At 47.4% G+C, this 18135-nt stretch overlaps 1 long non-coding RNA gene across 1 annotated transcript; it reads right to left on the bottom strand.

The window, feature by feature from the left end:
• Positions 1-2003: 2003 nt before the first annotated feature.
• On the bottom strand, positions 2004-3740 carry LOC149431288 (uncharacterized). Its single transcript, XR_016309337.1, has 2 exons — positions 3711-3740; positions 2004-2922 (listed from the first exon to the last, which is right to left on the bottom strand). It is a non-coding gene; the product is annotated as an uncharacterized LOC149431288 (long non-coding RNA).
• Between the last annotated feature and the right edge of the window lie 14395 nt (positions 3741-18135).

Here is an 18135-nt window from a genome sequence, read left to right as displayed (position 1 = left end):
GCCATGGCCAGGCATAGATAGTATATTATAGTATATTGTGTTTTATACATTTCAACGGCAACACACTGTCGTCCTCGGGGTAACCCTGAATTAACCGCCTTCTCAAAATTCGGCCCCTCGTAAATCACCTTAAGCAAAAATGTGCAGATGTCTATACTCCCCAGCAAAAAATATGCGTTGATGAGTCCTTCATTCATTTTTCTGGCCGCCTTGCATTCAAACAATTTCTCCCCAGCAAGTGTGCCAGACAAGGGGTCAAGATGTACAAGACCTGTGAGAGGGCAACAGGCTATACATAAACGTTTTACGAGGGAAAAGATAGTCATGTGGAGCCCCCCGGATGCCCAGACTACATGGGGAGCAGTAGCAGGATAGTTGGGGATTTGGTGTCATCCTTTATCCATCTGGGGTACCACTTATACGTGGACAATTTTTATTCAAGCATGCCACTATTTAGACATTTGTACAATCTTGGAATTGGCACATGTGGCACCGTGCGACCTAATGTGTGCCCACCATTAGAAGTGGGTGGATGCAGGGTGGTATATTCTAATGGTGGGCATACCACACATTTTTTCTGGCAGAGATTTATTCTCTTTTTTTTCATTCAGCCCACAGGCTGCATACAAAAATCTGTATACTTACCTATGCTGAAGGTGCTCCAGTCTGGTCACATGATTGGGTCCCAGCTCCGACTTCACTGAAGAGGAGAGATCACTGACAAAGGCTGCAGAGCTGAGGTGATGACATCACCCATAGGCTTACTATGGAGCATCTGTTGTCAGCTGTCCATCCTCTACACTGAAGCCAGCGCTGGGAGCCAATTATGTAACTAGACTGGAGCGCCATCAAAATAGATAAGTATACAGAGCTTTCCTTTCACAGGGTAGACAGAATAGGCTTAGAATGGAGTTGGGAGTAGATTTAACCACTTGGTAACCATGCTATAGCCGAATGACAGCTACACTGCGGTTACCCAGTTCTGGGAGGGTGTCCCAGAACTCTTTGGAATGTGCTTTTAGTGATTTAATATTTGAATATTGATATAGTGAAGGTTATGAAGAAATTACCTTATTTCAGCATTCTTCCCTGCTACTTATGGTCATGGTCGCCTAGGCAACTATGTCATCAGCCTGGGCTGCAGACTCCTGTGATCGATGACATACTGTAGATATCCCAGGAGTCTTCGGGCATTTAATGCTGGTAGAAACGTGAGATTTTCCTGCCCGGAAGTGACACACTTGCATTCCAGGTTTTCAGTTGATTGACAGGTTGCCATAACAATGGGTCACTTACGCCGATGCTGCTATGGCTATGCCAACCTGTTATCAACAAAGTGCATTGCATAGTGTCATAACTGCACAGGCAAAGATCGGGAGGTTCATGCTCGGTAGCCAGCTGTACGGATTTTCCAGAAATAGATAAGAGCATGCTTCAGATACCCACATCATCGCTGGCCGCTGCCTGCCTGCATGAATCCTGTAAGTCATTACAGATTTATAATTACAAAGAATGAATACAGCTATTAGAGTATCCTGATTATATAGCATTATATAGCAGGAGTATTAAGAATCATGGGGGGTGTTTTTTTAAAAAATTGCTGAGACCTGCTGATTGGCTGTGTCCAATCACAGCCCAAGAGCCCTGTGTTGACAAACACATAGGGCTCTGTACAGAGGGAATGATCTGTGTGTTTCATCTGCCTGAAGAGCAAGAGGAACAAACACATTTTTAGTAAAAAGCAGCACATACTACACACATTAACACTTGTTGTGCCTCGAACACACAATGAGAAAAATCAGAAAAAAAAAAACACTTTCGAAGCATTTGTCTGATAATCTGACTGTTAGTACACAGCTTTCGAGAGGCGGTCACGACAGTTCTTGTAAAAATATCCGAAGGGACAAGCACAAACATTTTTCTTGTACCATACCAGAACAAACAATTTTTGTGTTATAAGTATAGTATTTTTACGACAAAAAAATCGCGAGATCAAGACCATGCATGCTCAGAAACGGAAGAATACATTACAATACAACACAATACATTATATCACTTTCGAAGTTGTATTCTGTTTTACGTGTACTAGGCCTTAGACACACAGTTAACCCTTTGATATTAACCCCTTCCCAGCCAGTGTCATTATTACAGTGACAGTGCAATGCCATCTTAATAGCATCATGGGCCCCTGGACAAAGAAATGCACTGGAGCCCATACCAGGCAGGTGTCCCCATCAGGTTCTCCCACCACAGTGCCAATATACTGTACATTATATGTCCCCATACACCAGGTGTTCCTATCACAGTTTCACCATACATCAGGTTCCCCCATCACAGTGTTCTCATCCATCAGGTGTCCTTATCACAGTGTCACCATACATCAGATTGTCCCACCGCAGTGTCACCATACATCAGGTGTCTTCATTACAGTGTCCTCATCCATCAGGTGTCCTCATCACAGTGCCCCCATCCATAAGGTGTCCTAATTACAGTGTCCTGATCAGTGTCCCCATTCATCATGTCTCCTCATCACAGTGTTCTCATCCATCAGGTGTCGTCATCAGTGTCCCATTCCATTAGGTGCCCCCCATCATAGTGTCCTCATATATCAGGTGTCATCATCACAGTGTCCACATCCAACAGGTGTCCCCATCAGTGTCCCTATACATCAGGTGTCCCCCATCACAGTGTCCCATACATCAGGAGTCTCCCATCAGTGTCCACGTCCATCAGGTGCCATCATCACAGTGTCCACATACATCAGGTTCACTGTCACAGTGTCCCCTTACATCAGATGTTCTCATCAGTGTATCCTTCCACCAGTTGTCCCCATCGCAGGAATTAGTGTCGCTGGTGATGTCAGTGTCAGATTGCCTATGACACTATCACAGTCCCACTGTAAGGCGCTGATCACTGCCATTACTAGTATAAAAAAATAGATAATAATTCCAGTATACATACCATAGTTTGTAGACGTTATAACTTTTACACAAACCAATATACACTTACTGGGATTTTTCTTTAATAAAGAATACATTGTGGCCTAAATTTATGAAGAAATTTGATGTTTAAAAATTTTTTGGATGTGTTTTATAACAAAAAGTAGAAAATATAGTTTTTTTCCATGTTCTATCTTTCATTTATATTAAAAAACACCGCCAATGCTGACCAAATACCACCAAAAGCAAGCTATATCTATGTGAAAAAAAGATGATTTAAACTTCATTCAGGTACAGCGTTGCATGACAGCGCAATTACCAGTTAAAGTAGGTCATGGCTGAATAGCAAAACATGGGGGGTAAAACCTTAAGTGGTTAATGTGTGCGTACACATCTATCCAAAACAGGGACAACTGAGGAGGAAAGAGGGATTTTGTTCAAAAAGAGGGACAGTTCCTACAAATGTGAGAGACAATTGGGAGGTATGCCTCAACTACAAACTAATTATTGTTTGTTACATCGTAAACCTTGTATATTGTTGAACTGCCACACTTTATTGGCTCCCAAAGCAAACCCACTGTGCTCCCGTGATATTTTCTACAAGCATTGAAGGCTACTGAGACATTATACAAACATAACATATTACGATTTTTTCACATAGTAAGTGTACATAATATAATCATAACATTAGCGTAACATATTTGATAATAATTATAACATTCTTATCCCTGTATATTCCCAGAAATCCTCGACTTAATCCACAGTAATTACAATTTCCGTGGTGTATAAGGTCTTCTTGCTGGCAACAAATAGAAGTTACTAGCAGTTCGGGAGTTGTAGTTCTGCGGTCTCCCTGTTCTATAGCTGCTAGTCTAATAAAACTAAAACTCCCAATGTGCCTTGCGCGACAGAGCAGAGTCGTCATAGCCATTGTAGAGGAAGTTTAATAGCAGTCATTCAGAGTTTGCAGGCATGCCGGTTTTAATTGGGAGTCAGAGGCTCGATGTTAACCAGTCTATTTCCCGGATTATACAGATGCATGGGCAGATTAAGGTAAGGAGCTGCTTTTGTATGCTGATTTAATTGTAGTTAGGCATTTTGAAGATGAATGTTTAAAGGCAGCAATTACAGACATGTAGACCTTAGTTGCGTATAATTGCCCCCCTAGTTTGCATTGACATAAATGCCTAAAATCAAGTTCACTTTTACATGCTTCCTAGGGATTAACATTGTGATTTTAAGCTTTTTAGCTGGGAAATTTGGATTGTGGGTAAAACTAAAACAATTGCTGAAGTGGAATGGAGGATTATAACCCCTTGCTGGGTTTATTTTTGCCATCTTTGTCCAATTATAGAGTTTTACATTCACTTCTTATCCCATTACCAAACAAAATAGCAAATTCAGGGAATCTCTTGAGGACCCCCAGGTCACCAAAACCAGTGTACTTATTGGAAGATTTCCCCTCTTAATTTTCTCGGGACAACTCAAAATTTGGGGTTTCTTTTACTTTCACTTTCATTGATAATTGTAAACAGGACAAATGGTTAATCTCCCTAACGGGGACAGAGACAGCAATAAAAACCTGACAGATGTTCTGACAAATGTTTTGCCTGTAGTTTTACTTTATGGTAAAGGGCAGCACAGTGGCTAAATGGTTAGCATTTCCGCCTGGCAGTACTTGGGTCGTTGGGTCGAATCTCAACCACGGCATCGCCTGCCTGCAGTTTACATGTTCTCCCTGTGTCTGCGTGGGTTTCCTCCGGGTACTCCGGTTTCCTCCCACACTCAAAATACATGCTGGTAGTTTAATTGGCTCCTGTCTAAATTGGCCTTAGTATGTGTATGTATGAATGTGAGTTAGGGACTTTAGATTGTACGCCCCTTGAGGGTTAGGGACTGATGTGATTGTACAATATATATGTGAAGCGCTGCGTACATTAAGTGGACCTGAGCTCAAAATATGAACTTCTGAGTTAATTTGCCTAAGCATTATTCTGAAAGCCAGGTGAGTGTGCCTTATAGCTGTATACCTGTAGTCTGAATCAAAGGTAATCAATTCTAAGGCCTTTTACTGTTGCTACAAAGAGATTTGAGCTGAGATCTGGTGATGATGCTATGCTGCTATTTCTTAATTTTAACCATTTAAGGTCCACCCTAAAGCAATAATACTGCTACAGGGCAGACTCTCTGCGCAAAATCACGTGTATATAGACGTGATTTGCACTCCTGCCAAGATCGTGGGCTGGAGGCATGCGCTTGCCCGCTGACCTGGTGGTGCTGTGATTTGGTGCCTGAGAGGTCAATCAACAGATTCAGGCATGGATCTGCTGATTTGATCCCTGCTTTGTCACACATCATCCTGTAGCTGTGTTTACATTTACACAGGTACAAGAAATGATGCAATCTTTTTTCCATGTTCACATTCTGTCCCAGAGGGAGAAGAAAGCAGATCCACGTGAGTAAAAACAGCACACTGAGAACGTAAAATCATAGCTAGGTCACATTTAACCCCTTGATCGCCCCCCAGTTAACCCCTTCGCTGCTCTTTCACCAGTGTCATTAATACCGTGTACAGATTTTTTTATTGATCACTGTGTTAGTGTCACCGGCGACTTCGGATAGTATTAGTGTCAGTTAGCGTCCCTCCCAGATAGCGTCAGATTGCTCTCCACTACATCAGTCATCACATTTAAACCCTTGATTGCCAGGAACACGCTCACATACACAATAAATCTCCATTGCTAGTATGTCTGAACGGATCAATATCTTCGATCAGATCAGCACTATACCAGTGTTCACAATAGTATAGTGTCCTCAAAAATGCAGGGTTTGCTGGATCAGCCCCGGCATATGCCAGCAGCTGCATTTAGCCCCTACGCTTAACACCCCCCCCCTTCTCCTCCAGCAACTGCAGGTAGATCACTGTCACTTGATGCATTGCAAACAAAACCACAGTGTTTGCAGAATCAGGCCTGATCTCTGCTAGCATTTGCAGGTAAATTTATTTGTAGCAGTTCAAGCCGTCCCTGACAGCCAGGTCCCTGCTAAGGTCATGCATACTCACCCCATTCCCAGGTTGCTGAGGTACAATTGCATGATGATTCTCATATGCAGCATAGTGCCAGTACTAATGTCGCTCTACCTCTTAGTGTACTGGCGAGCACCAGCGGCCTAGTACATCCTGGTCTTATACTTACTTGGTGATGTGGCGAGTCCCATAAGTGCAGTACAAGCTGGTGCGGTGGCTAGCACAAGTAGTGTTCCGCAGTCACCAAGAATTTGAACACAGGCATGTAGAACCTCTAGGGTCCTTCCAGATGTGCTTGCAAATCTTGATTGGCAGCCCACAAATTCTGCAGCTCCCATACTCCCCCCCCCCCCCCCCCCCCCCCCATTCACTGTCCAACCCGGAATTCAGGTGGAAACAGCAAACTTACCTACTCCCCTTGATTTTTTTTTGGAGCTGTTTTTCGCGGAAGATCTGTATGCATTGCTTGTGGATCAAAGGAATTTATATGCACAGCAATTTATTGCTGCCAACCCAAACCTTGCCAGACCATTTGCATGGAAACCTATTACTGTTTCCGAATTTTACGTTTTTTTGGGCCTTATCCTCAACATGGGCATTATTAAAAAAATGAATTGCAGTAGTATTGGTCCACGCACCCGATTCATCATATGCCCGTGTTCTCTGCTGCCATGGCCAGGCATAGATATGAGAATATAATGTGATTTATGCTTTTCAGTGACAATACACTCTGTCGTCTTCGGGGTGACCCAGAATTTGATTGGCTCCATAAAATTCGGCCACTCGTAAATCACCTTAACCAAAAATTTTCAGATGTCTATACTCCCCAGCAAAACATATATGTTGATGTGTCCCTCATTAGTTTTTCTGGCCGCCTTGCATTTTAACAATTTCTCACCAGCAAGCGTGCCAGATATGGGGTCAAGATGTATAAAACCTATGAGAGGGCAACAGTCTATACATGTAATTTTTGGATTTACAAGGGGAAAAGATAGACACGTGGAGCCCCCCGGTTGCCCAGACTACATGGGGAGCAGTGGCAAGATAGTTTGGGACTCGGTGTCATCCTTTTTCCATATGGGGTACACTTATTCGTGGACAATTTTTATTCAAGCGTGCCACTATTTAGACATTTGTACAATCTTGGAATTGGTGCATGTGGCACGTGCAACCTAATATCTGGGGCTTTGGGGCTTGTAAATACTCATCTTAGGGGGAGAGAGCCTTCTTTAGAAATGATAAATTGTAGTGAAGTGGAAGGACAAAAGTGATGTTTTTGTCATGTCTTCCATTCACTCAGACTTGACCATCCAAATTTCCAGGGTAGCTGGTGTTAAGTTGGTGTTCTTGAGAAGCCCCTCTGAGTCCAGGACTATAACTAGAGATGAGCGAATCGAAGTAGGCGAAGTGGAATTCGTTTTGAATATTAGGAAATTTTTCCTAAAATGGCGGCGACATGTGCGGCGACGGAGCGGGGATGTCTGGGAAGGCGCGCAGACAAGGCGCGCTGACCCATAATGCATTCATTCATGACGTGATCGCATTAGCCAATCAGCAGCCAGCCAGCCAGCCAGCACAGTGTAATGGTCGAGCTATAAATGGCGGCCATTTTAGAATTCTCCATTTGCCTCCAGTCATTCAACAGAGGCAGACCTGGCTGTATGCAGGGAGAGAGTTAGGGACAGAGAAACGTTACTTAGGGACACAGAATCGTTAGTTAGGGCCACAGAATCGTTACTTAGGGCCACAGAAACGTTACATAGGGCCACAGAATCGTTAGGGCCACAGAATCGTTAGGGCCACAGAATCGTTAGGGCCACAGAATCGTTAGGGCCACAGAATCGTTAGGGCCACAGAATTGTTAGTTAGGGCCACAGAATTGTTAGTTAGGGCCACAGAATTGTTAGTTAGGGACACAGAATTGTTACTCAGGGACAGACAGAATTGTTACTGAGGGATACAGAATTGTTACTGAGGGCCACAGAATCGTTACTTAGGGCCACAGAATTGTTACTGAGGGACAGACACAGAATTGTTAGTGAGGGACACAGATTTGTTACTGAGGGCCACAGAATCGTTACTTAGGGCCACAGAATCGTTACTTAGGGCCACAGAATCGTTACTTAGGGCCACAGAATCGTTACTTAGGGCCACAGAATCGTTACTTAGGGCCACAGAATCGTTACTTAGGGCCACAGAATCGTTACTCAGGGCCACAGAATCGTTACTCAGGGCCACAGAATCGTTACTCAGGGCCACAGAATCGTTACTCAGGGCCACAGAATCGTTAGGGCCACAGAATCGTTAGGGCCACAGAATCGTTAGGGCCACAGAATCGTTAGGGCCACAGAATCGTTACTCAGGGCCACAGAATCGTTACTCAGGGCCACAGAATCGTTACTCAGGGCCACAGAATCGTTACTCAGGGCCACAGAATCGTTACTCAGGGCCACAGAATCGTTACTGAGGGCCACCGAATCGTTACTGAGGGACAGACACCGAATCGTTACTGAGGGACAGACACCGAATCGTTACTGAGGGACAGACACCGAATCGTTACTGAGGGACAGACACCGAATCGTTACTGAGGGACAGACACCGAATCGTTACTGAGGGACAGACACAGAATCGTTTAATTAAAGAGTATGTCAGACAACATGCAGAGGAGTGGCAGAGGAGGCAATGTTTTAGGAGCGAGCAGACGTGGCAGCAGAGGAAGGGGTCGAGGCAGCACTATTCGCAGCCAGAGGCCAGTGCTCCCAGTGTCATCCAGCGGTCGTGTCTCCACCGACAACCCTGCCGTCATCGATTGGTTGGCTCGGTCGTCTTCCTCTTCCCAGGTCACCTCTGACACCTACAGCCAACGGTCGGTGGGTACGTCAGACACAACCGTTAGTTGGCATGGCCCGGGAGCAAGCCCACTGAAATCACGTGTCCTCTACCTGCCCCTGTCCTTTGGTGTTCCCTCACCAAGCGAAGTATCGCATGCTGTGGGCTCAGCCCCACTGTACAGTGAGGAAGAGCTAACAGAGGGCGGTCAGGAACGGGGGGAGACATCCGCCTCTTCAGCAGCCAGGCGAAGAAGTAGTGGCGAGGAGAGTGGCTCGGTAGCCGGTCTAGAGACAGGTCTGTCTCCTGACCCACACGCAGCTGAGGGGGCTAGTAGTGAGGCGGAGACCCTAATTGATGATGATGAGGCTGATCGCACTTGGCAGCCTCGTCGTCATCAGGCTATTGCTTCCGCATCATCAGGAGAAGAGGGTGGCAGCTTGGCAGCGAGCAAAACAGTCGGTGGGTTGCCCAGGAGGCAGCAGGGTCGCAGCAGTGTCAGTGGAGGCAAACGGCCACGGAGTACAGCACCAGCTCCACTGCAGCCTACCACCACGGCCAGTAGTGGTGCCGGTGTGCACGGAGGAAGCAGCAGTCAGCCAGTGAGGAGTATCGGGGGCAAAGTTTCCTACTCGGCGGTGTGGCAATTTTTCGTCAAGCCGCCCGAGGAAGTAAACGTAGCCGTATGTCGACTATGTGGCCAGAAAGTCAAGCGTGGCTAGGGGGCCCATGTTGGGACTACAGCGTTGCGGCAGCATATGCAGCGTCGCCATTTGGTGGCCTGGGAAAACCGTGACAAAGATACGGCGGTTCTGCCCGCCCCAGCCCCCGCTCCGTTACTTGCTCCGTCACCCGACGTCAATCGCCCTCTATCAGCCAGTCAAGGCTCCAACACCTCTGCTGAGGGGAGTTGTCGCTCGTTGGCATCTTCCGCTCGTTCAGATGCTCCTTCTCCTGCTACTCCTCTTCACGGATTCCGTCAGCAGTCTTTCTTGGAATCCGTTTCCAAGAGACAACAGTTTGCGAGCACGCACCCGACGGTGCAAAAGCTGAACGTCCTCCTGTCCAAGTTGCTGGTGCTGCAGTCCCTCCCTTTCCAAGTGGTGGACTCAGCACCTTTCCGAGAAATGATGGCTTGTGCCGCGCCGCGGTGGAGAGTGCCAAGCCGTCATTTCTTTGCCAAAAAGGCAGTGCCAGCCCTGCATTCACATGTAGAAGAGATGGTGGGCCAGTCTTTGAGCATGTCGGTCTCTGCCAAAGTGCACGGCAGCGCCGACGTGTGGAGTTGTAACTACGGTCAGGGACAGTACATGTCATTTACGGCCCACTGGGTGAACGTGGTGCCGTCACAGCCGCACCAGCAACTTGGACAGGTCACGCCGCTTTTGCCTCCACGTTTGCACGTCCTTGGTCCACAAAAGATGTCCGCCTCTACCACCTCTTCTTCCTTCGTGTCCTCAGCCGCCACCCCCGTGCCAAGTCCCATTACCCGACCGGCATATCACATGTGCAGGGCGCAACGGTGTCACGCTGTGCTGCACCTGGTATGCCTTGGCGAACGTAGTCACACAGGGGAGGAACTTCTCAGTGTAATGAACAGAGAAATCGACAGATGGCTGTCTCCGCGCAAACTGAAAATCGGAACCATGTTGACCGACAACGGAAAGAACATGGTGTCTGCTCTGCGTCAAGGAAGGTTGTGCCATGCGCCATGCATGGCTCACGTGTTCAATCTGGTTGTCAAGCGGTTCCTAAAATCCACCATCCCACTGCAAGACATCCTTAAAATGTCAAGTAAACTTTGCATGCATTTCAGCCATTCCTACACCGCAAAGCACACCCTCCTTGAGCTGCAGCGGCAGAACGGAATTCCACAGCATCGCCTGATCTGCGACGTTGCAACAAGGTGGAATTCAACCCTACACATGTTAGACCGCCTTTACGAACAGCGAAAGGCCATCACCGATTTCCTGATGTTACAAGCGGATAAAGGTACTCCCCTGTGTAACTTCGATGTCAGCCATTGGCAGCTCATGCGTGACACCTGCCGCTTGCTCAGGCCCTTTGAGGAGGCCACGCTATTCGTGAGTCGGCAGGACTATGGGATGAACGACGTCATTCCTCTGTTGCACGTCCTGGAACAAATGCTGTTAACAATGGCTGGTCAGGGTGCGGTAGACGTGGCGCACAGATCTCAACGCCACATGACCCCTGTGGGGGCAGGACAGGAAGAAGAGGAGGAGGTAGAGGAGGACATTTGTGCTCAGGAATTATTGAGTGAAATGGGTGGTTTTTCCACTCAGCGGACAGGAGTGGAGGAGCAGGAGCATCTGGTAGAGGAGGAGGAGACAGAGGACCCAGATGCACCGTGGCAGTATGCTGTGGAGATGGAGGCAGGGAGTCCCTCGCATTCCTTGGCACAAATGGCCCATAGCATGCTCGGTTGCTTGCGTAGCGACAGCTGAATAATAACCATCAGACAGAGGGATGACTTTTGGCTGTCCACCTTGTTGGACCCTCGCTACCGTTCAAAAATGGTGGCCTTTTTCACACCTGCTGAGAGGGAGGCCAAAATAACGTACTATAAAAACCACCTATGTATAGTCAGTTGGTCTCTGCCTTTGTGCGCCAACGTCCATCCTCAGACACTGTGGGCCCTGTGCGCTCGCGTTCCGCTGCCATGGCAGCAGGGGAGGGGTGGGGTGGTAGGAGCAGTGGCAGCTCCACCAGCAGCGGCTGCCTCAGTCTGCAGTCGATGATGAGTAGCTTTCTTCACCAGCGCAGTGAGGAAACTACTAACCAGCCGCAGCAGCAGCAGCAGCATCAGGTGGACCTGGAGCAGGACCTCAAACAACAGGCTTGGGCCTACTTGGACAGCACCCTGCCAACCGAGGTAGACAATCCCCTTGACTACTGGGCAACAAAACTTGACCTTTGGCCCCAACTAGCTGAATTTGCCCTTGAAAGGCTGTCATGCCCGGCCAGTAGCGTGGCATCGGAGCGCGTGTTTAGTGCGGCAGGAGGTATTGTAACTCCGCGGAGGACACGACTGTCCACCCAAAGTGTGGAGAGACTCACGTTTGTGAAAATGAATCAGGCGTGGATTAGTCTGGATTTCAAACCACCAGTTCCTGACACAACTGACTAAATCCGCCATGAATCATGCCCCAAACATGTGCCACTTTCAGGTCTCCTCACACTGCTGGTGTGTTCCATTTTTTGTCATAGGGTGCTGGCAGATTACGGGCCTCCCATAGCTGCTGCCAGGCCCCTAATCTGCCATGGGCCCCTGTACCGCCTCCTCATGCTGCTGCCAGGTCCACAGTGTCTCATGCCATGTGCCACTTTCAGGTCTCCTCACACTGCTGGTGTGTTCAATTTTTTGACATAGGGTGCTGGCAGATTACGGGCCTCCCATAGCTGCTGCCAGGCCCCTAATCTGCCATGGGCCCCTATACCGCCTCCTCATGCTGCTGCCAAGTCTAGAGTCTGTCATGGGTCCCTGTACGGCCTCCCATTGCTGCTGTCTCCATCGCCACACTCTGCCATGTGCCACTTTCAGGTCTCGTCACACACTGCTGGTGTGTTCAATTTTTTGACATAGGGTGCTGGCAGATTACGGGCCTCCCATAGCTGCTGCCAGGCCCCTAATCTGCCATGGGCCCCTGTACCGACTCCTCATGCTGCTGCCAGGTCCACAGTGTCTCATGCCATGTGCCACTTTCAGGTCTCCTCACACTGCTGGTGTGTTCCATTTTTTGTCATAGGGTGCTGGCAGATTACGGGCCTCCTATAGCTGCTGCCAGGCCCCTATTCTGCCATGGGCCCTTATACCGCCTCCTCATGCTGCTGCCAAGTCCAGAGTCTGTCATGGGTCCCTGTACGGCCTCCCATTGCTGCTGTCTCCATCGCCACACTCTGCCATGGCCACTTTCAGGTCTCCTCACACACTGCTGGTGTGTTCAATTTTTTGACATAGGGTGCTGGCAGATTACGGGCCTCCCATAGCTGCTGCCAGGCCCCTAATCTGCCATGGGCCCCTGTACCGCCTCCTCATGCTGCTGCCAGGTCCACAGTGTCTCATGCCATGTGCCACTTTCAGGTCTCCTCACACTGCTGGTGTGTTCCATTTTTTGTCATAGGGTGCTGGCAGATTACGGGCCTCCTATAGCTGCTGCCAGGCCCCTAATCTGCCATGGGCCCCTGTACCGCCTCCTCATGCTGCTGCCAGGTCTACAGTGTCTCATGCCATGTGCCACTTTCAGGTCTCCTCGCACTGCTGGTGTGTTCAATTTTTTGACATAGGGTGCTGGCAGATTACGGGCCTCCCATAGCTGCTGCCAGGCCCCTAATCTGCCATGGGCCCCTATACCGCCTCCTCATGCTGCTGCCAAGTCCAGAGTCTGTCATGGGTCCCTGTACGGCCTCCCATTGCTGCTGTCTCCATCGCCACACTCTGCCATGTGCCACTTTCAGGTCTCCTCACACACTGCTGGTGTGTTCAATTTTTTGACATAGGGTGCTGGCAGATTACGGGCCTCCCATAGCTGCTGCCAGGCCCCTAATCTGCCATGGGCCCCTATACCGCCTCCTCATGCTGCTGCCAAGTCCAGAGTCTGTCATGGGTCCCTGTACGGCCTCCCATTGCTGCTGTCTCCATCGCCACACTCTGCCATGGCCACTTTCAGGTCTCCTCACACACTGCTGGTGTGTTACATTTTTTGTCATAGGGTGCTGGCAGATTACGGGCCTCCCATTGCTGCTGCCAGGCCCGTAATCTGCCATGGGCCCCCGTACCGACTCCTCATGCTGTGACGTTGCAACAAGGTGGAATTCAACCCTACATATGTTAGACCGCCTTTACGAACAGCAAAAGGCCATCACAGATTTCCTGATGTTAAAAGCGGATAAAGGTACTCCCTGTGTAACTTAGATGTCAGCCATTGGCAGCTCATGCGTGACACCTGCGCTTGCTCAGGCCCTTTGAGGAGGCCACGCTATTCGTGAGTCGGCAGGACTATGGGATGAACGACGTCATTCCTCTGTTGCACGTCCTGGAACAAATGCTGTTAACAATGGCTGGTCAGGGTGCGGTAGACGTGGCGCACAGATCTCAACGCCACATGACCCCTGTGGGGGCAGGACAGGAAGAAGAGGAGGAGGTAGAGGAGGACATTGGTGCTCAGGAATTATTGAGTGAAATGGGTGGTTTTTCCACTCAGCGGACAGGAGTGGAGGAGCAGGAGCATCTGGTAGAGGAGGAGGAAGAGGAGACAGAGGACCCACGCACCGTGGCAGTATGCTGTGGAGATGGAGGCAGGGAGTCCCTCGCATTCCTTGGCACAAATGGCCCATAGCATGCTCGCTTGCTTGCGTACCGACAGCCGAATAATAACCATCAGACAGAGGGATGACTTTTGGCTGTCCACCTTGTTGGACCCTCGCTACCGTTCAAAAATGGTGGCCTTTTTCACACCTGCTGAGAGGGAGGCCAAAATAACGTACTATAAAAACCACCTATGTAGTCAGCTGGTCTCTGCCTGTCTGCGCCAATGTCCATCCTCAGACACTGTGGGCCCTGTGCGCTCGCGTTCCGCTGCCATGGCAGCAGGGGAGGGGTGGGGTGGTAGGAGCAGTGGTAGCTCCACCAGCAGCAGCTGCCTCAGTCTGCAGTCGATGAGTAGCTTTCTTCACCAGCGCAGTGAGGAAACTACTAACCAGCCGCAGCAGCAGCAGCATCAGGTGGACCTAGAGCAGGACCTCAAACAACAGGCTTAGGCCTACTTGGACAGCACCCTGCCAACCGAGGTAGACAATCCCCTTGACTACTGGGCAACGAAACTTGACCTTTGGCCCCAACTAGCTGAATTTGCCCTTGAAAGGCTGTCATGCCCGGCCAGTAGCGTGGCATCGGAGCGCGTGTTTAGTGCGGCAGGAGGTATTGCAACTCCGCGGAGGACATGACTGTCCACCCAAAGTGTGGAGAGACTCACGTTTGTGAAAATGAATCAGGCGTGGATTAGTCTGGATTTCAAACCACCAGTTCCTGACACAACTGACTAAATCCGCCATGAATCATGCCCCAAACATGTGCCACTTTCAGGTCTCCTCACACTGCTGGTGTGTTCCATTTTTTGTCATAGGGTGCTGGCAGATTACGGGCCTCCCATAGCTGCTGCCAGGCCCCTAATCTGCCATGGGCCCCTATACCGCCTCCTCATGCTGCTGCCAGGTCCAGAGTCTCTCATGGGTCCCTGTACGGCCTCCCATTGCTGCTGTCTCCATCGCCACACTCTGCCATGTGCCACTTTCAGGTCTCCTCACACTGCTGGTGTGTTCCATTTTTTATCTTAGGGTGCTGGCAGATTACGGGCCTCCCATAGCTGCTGCCAGGCCCCTAATCTGCCATGGGCCCCCGTACCGACTACTCATGCTGCTGCCAGGCCCGTAATCTGTCATCGGCCCCTGTACAGCCTCCTCATGCTGCTGCCACGTCCAGAGTGTGTCATGGGTCCCTGTACGGCCTCCCATTGCTGCTGTCTCCATCGCCACACTCTGCCATGTGCCACTTTCAGGTCTCCTCACACTGCTGGTGGTTTCCATTTTTGTCATAGGGTGCTGTATGGCCTCCCATTGCTGCTGCCTCCACCGCCACACTGTGGCTCCACACTCTGGTTTTGGCCCCGTGACTGCCCAAATGAGTGAAGTGTGCGGTGATTCTAAGATCGACGGCACTCATCTGCATGTCATACTGACTGTCAGTATTATTTCTCTTCCCCAGCAGACTCCAAGGGCATTTAAATTAAAGGTACAGTGTTCTGCACTAATATAAAGGCTCTCTGAAGCCTAGAAACACCCTTTTATAAGTTAAATTCGCAGCGAATATATTCGACTCGAATCGAAATTTTTCCACGAATTCGCCGAATCAGTCGAATCGAATTTTTGAATACTTCGCTCATCTCTAACTATAACCTTAACATGGGAGGGGTGAACTTCAATGACCAGATGATGAAGCCATACTTAGTTTGCAATAAAGCCAGACGTTGGTACAAAAAAAATGTCTGTTTATTTCAATTGGCTCCATATAACGCTTTACAAAGCAACTGGACGTAGTGGATCCTTCCTAAAATTCCAGGAATGGCCCTTTTGTATCCAGAAGGTGCTGTGGCCCAAACCCCCAAGCCAGATGCAGTTAGCTAGCTGCATTTTCCCGATGCCATTCCTGCTACACCAACCCAAAGGACACCCCAAAAAAGATGTCATGACTGTAGCAGACACGGAATTAGGCATGACACCCGATTTTTTTTTTTTTTTGTCCTTCCTGTCCTGGCCAACCTGGTCCCTGTCTCAAGAACTGCTTCCGTCGCTACCATACACTAGTGGGCTATTAGTTTATGGTACAGCACAGCACAGTCTAGGGTAGACCTTTACACAATGTCTTGAAAGATGTTAGGTAGTCAGTAAATCTAATTTTGAGAGTCCCTAACATCTGGAAGTTTAAAAAAGAAAAAGTAGAACACCAAAAATAGTTGTCATTTTTGTTGTTGAATTAAAGTTTTACTGTTTACCATTGCTGCTTCCTTTGCAGGAATGCCATTCAGCTGCAGCACCAGGGTGGATTTGATTTAAATCAAACTGATTTAAATCACTATTTAAATCACTAGTCAGTAAGGCTTGATTTAAATCATAGTTTTCTACATAGACTAATTCTTGCTGGTATAACTTTAATATGCAAGTAGATGAAGATTTTTAGAATAACAACTTTTCATATTAGTTTTTTTATCCCCAGTTTAATAGGTTAATCATTCATATTTGGACAACTTTTCTGTTGTACTTGGGAAGGAGAAAAATAATCAATCCCTTAATAATAACAATTTAAATAGATTTATTCAACTGAAACAATAACATTACAGCATATGTTATTTGCTTAACCACTTGAGCCCCAGAGGATTTACCCCCCTTAATGACCAGGCCTTTTTTTGCTATACAGCGCTGCACTAATTCAAATGATAATTGCGCGGTCATGCAATGCTGTACCCAATCGAAATTTACGTCCTTTTTTTCGCACAAATAGAGCTTTCTTTTGGTGGTATTTGATCACCTGTGCGCTTTTTATTTTTGGCGCTATAAACAAAAAAACACGAAAATCTTGAAAAAAAAACAATTTTTTCTACTTTCAGCTATAAAAAATATATCGTAAACTCAAAGTTAGTCATAAATTTAAGCCAAAATGTATTCTGCTACATGTTTTTGGTAAAAAAAATCCCAATAAGTGTATATTGATTGCTTTGTGTGAACGTTATAGCGTCTACAAACTATGGTATAGATAATTTGAAATTTACACAGCTTTTACTTTCTGACCGCCCATCACATCTCTTGAGGTGCTAAAATACCAGGATAGAACAAACACCCCCAAATGACCCCTTTTTGGAAAGCAGACACCCTAAGCTATCTGCTGAGAGACATATTGTGTCCATGGAAGATTTATTTTTTTTCCACAAGTTTCTGGAAAATGACAAAAACTTTTTTTTTGTTTTTTTTTTTACACAAAATTGTCATTTAAATGATTTATTTCTTGCACAAGCCATGGGTATATGTGGAATTATACCCCAAAATACATTCTGCTACTTCTACCGAGTATGAGGATACCACACATGACACTTTTTGGGAGCCTAGCCACATACAGGAGCCTGAAATCCAATGAGCACTTTGAAAGCCTGAAAGTGCGTAACTTCTTCATTTCACTTCCCCACTACCTATCACAGTTTTGGAGGCCCTGACATGCCAGGATAGCACCAAACCCCCCCAAATGACCCCTTTTTGGAAAGTAGACACTCCAAGGAATTTAAAAAGAGGCATGGTAAGTATTTTGCAGATCTAATTTTTTCTCACAAGGTTTTGAAATATAAAAAAGAAAAGAAAAAATATATTTTTATTTTCTTTCTTCATTTTCCAAAAACTTGTGGTAAAAAAATAAATTCTTCTATTGATTCAACATGCCTCTCAGCAAATAGTTTGGGGTGTCTACTTTCCAAAAAGGGGTCATTTTGAGGGGTGGGGGCATTTTATGCCCAGCATTAGAGGTTTATGCCACACATCACTCACTCTTCTAACCACCTGAAGACCAAGCCTTTTCTGACACTTTTTGTTCACATTAAAAAAATCTGTATTTTTGCTAGGAAATTAAAGTGAACCCCCAAACATTATATATTTTCTTAGAGCAGACACCCTAGTAAATAAAATGGTGGGTGGTACAATTTTTTATCTCACATATTACTTACACAGCGATTTTTCAAACGCAATTTTTTTGAAAAATATACACTTTTTTAATTTTAATGC

Source organism: Staurois parvus, unplaced genomic scaffold, assembly GCF_062004578.1.
Source record: "Staurois parvus isolate SC_StPar_1 unplaced genomic scaffold, SC_StPar_1.0 ptg002300l, whole genome shotgun sequence".
Lineage (NCBI taxonomy): Eukaryota > Metazoa > Chordata > Amphibia > Anura > Ranidae > Staurois > Staurois parvus.
This window is presented reverse-complemented; position numbering and strand designations above follow the sequence as displayed.